At 44.6% G+C, this 2,184-nt stretch overlaps 1 pseudogene; it reads left to right on the top strand.

The window, feature by feature from the left end:
* Positions 1 to 1,765: 1,765 nt before the first annotated feature.
* LOC111737749 lies at positions 1,766 to 1,884 on the top strand (annotated as a pseudogene).
* The last annotated feature ends 300 nt before the right edge of the window (positions 1,885 to 2,184 follow it).

The following is a 2,184-nucleotide window of genomic DNA, read 5'->3' as shown; positions in this document are numbered from 1 at the left end:
CCCTCGTCGTGGAACTCCGGGAAACGCTTGTTTGCCAGCTTATTAAAGGTTGTGATAAAGGATACAGTTGAATAGCCAGATGAAGAGGTACAGAGGGCAAGGTACAGGGGGTGGGGGTGGGGGGTTGCCAAGCACAGGAGCGTCTGTCCCTATGGAGCTGGGATGCATCACCCTCCCCGTGCAGACATACGTGCGCACCAACCTGAAGGCTCTCCAAACCCTGGCCTTTCGGGTTTGTATGGAGGTTTCATGACACTGACATGATGGATTAAATCACTGGCCATTGGTGACTGAACTCAAACCCCTCTCCCTTCCCTGGGGGGTGGGACTGAAAGCTCTAACTCTTTAATTACGTGGTCGGTTCTCCTGGTAAGCAGCCTCCACCCTTAGGTTACCTTAGGGCTTTCCAAAAATCATCTCATTAATGAAAAGAAAGACACTTCTACAGCTCTTTCCAGAGGAAATTCCAAGGGTTTTAGAAGCTGTAGAAAGACCAAGTATATATGAGACCTGTACTCTGATTATATGAATGACAAAATATATATTTCTTATAAATCGCAATATTACTCTGGGGCTGCTCACTCAGAAGTCACTAAGAAGAAAGGACTTGGTCTGCAAACCTGGCCCAGGAATCTAACCTGTCCTCAACAATCTTCCAGAGATATTGCTTCCTCACCATTCAGAGACATACACCAAGCCTTTCCATCTGGGGCTGGTGGAGAGCTTGATCCTGTTTTAGGATGAGGCTGCAGTAAAGAAAGTACTGGATTTTGGCTCGAACTCTAATACTAGATGGGTGACCTCTCAAGCCTCATTGTGTTAGTGTTTGGAGAGATCTAGACTTTTGTTGTTTGTATGTTTTTTGTTTTGTTTTGTTTTGTTTTTCTATAAAATGGAGATAATCACTGTGTAGACGCTGTTGGTGCCCTGCCCATGTGCTCTCAGCTCTTCCAGATGGCTCCTGGGCACTCCCGAGGATGTTGGACTCTCTTCCTGCCTATGTCTCTGGCTGGAGCAGGGCACACTGATGTGCCAGAGAGATAATAACCGAAGCAGTCTCAACCTCCAGTGAGGGACAGGAGCTAATGAATGAATACCTCAGCTTCCCTGCACCCTGCATAGGTCAATTCTGAGATGTATTCTACGTAGTTTCTCAGGGGCCCCCCAGCATACTGAGACCCACTTTCCCACACTGCTGACCCACTCATTTACAACCTCCCTTTTTAGCTTACTTCCCTTCCTTACCTCATATGCATATTCCCTCCCCGTGCTTCCTGGGACTAATTTTCAAGTATACCCATTTGCATCAAAATCTTTGCCTCAGGCCCTGCTTGGCAAGAACCCTATCTTGCCTATCTCAGAGAACAGTTTAAAAAATAAAAAAAAGGAAAGCCATGAGCTCCACTGCTAAACTCCCGGAGAGTCAGTGGTGTTTGGCTAACGGCTCAATACCTAGCACTCAACAGGATCTGGCACATAGCAAATTTTGAATGAACATTTGCTGAGTGAGTGAATGAATGAATTTGACTTCACCTCATGAAGAGTTTACATTAAGATCTGTGACAAATTTAACATGTTCACTAGACATCAGGGGTTCATTCTTTCTCTTCTGTTCACCCCTTCTCTTCTGGGTCTGTTTATGATAGTTTTGGAGAGGCTGAACAGGACCCAGAGTAATTGGGACTTCTCCTGCTATACAGCCCACTTCACATCTCCCCCACAACCCCAACCTCTAAGAAATTGTTAAAATACTCATCACTGGTCTACCTATGGCCATGTCACCCTGAACAAGCCCGATCCCATCTGATCTTGGTGGATAAGCAGGGTCGGGCCTGGTTAGCACTTAGGTGGGAGACCACCTAGGAAGACCAGGTGCTGTAGGCATAAAAAAATAAAATAAAAAATAAGACATAGTAAGCTGACAAGGTCCTTGCAATCTGTGAGGTCAATCAAGGGTTGCCTCGCCTAAAAATAAATAAATAAACAAACAAACAAACAAACAAACAAACAAACAAACAAATAAGTAAGTAAGTAAACAAACACTCATCACTGTCTATCACTTTTCTGCTTTGAATTTCTCTGTTGTCTGCATTCACCTTTTAATGTAATAGCATCGATTAGCAACTATTGCAAAAAGCAGTGCTATTGGTGCCAATCAATGCCTTATGGGGTCTCCATGATATT

This window comes from Pteropus vampyrus, unplaced genomic scaffold (assembly GCF_000151845.1).
Source record: "Pteropus vampyrus isolate Shadow unplaced genomic scaffold, Pvam_2.0 Scaffold30, whole genome shotgun sequence".
Classification (NCBI taxonomy): domain Eukaryota; kingdom Metazoa; phylum Chordata; class Mammalia; order Chiroptera; family Pteropodidae; genus Pteropus; species Pteropus vampyrus.
This window is presented reverse-complemented; position numbering and strand designations above follow the sequence as displayed.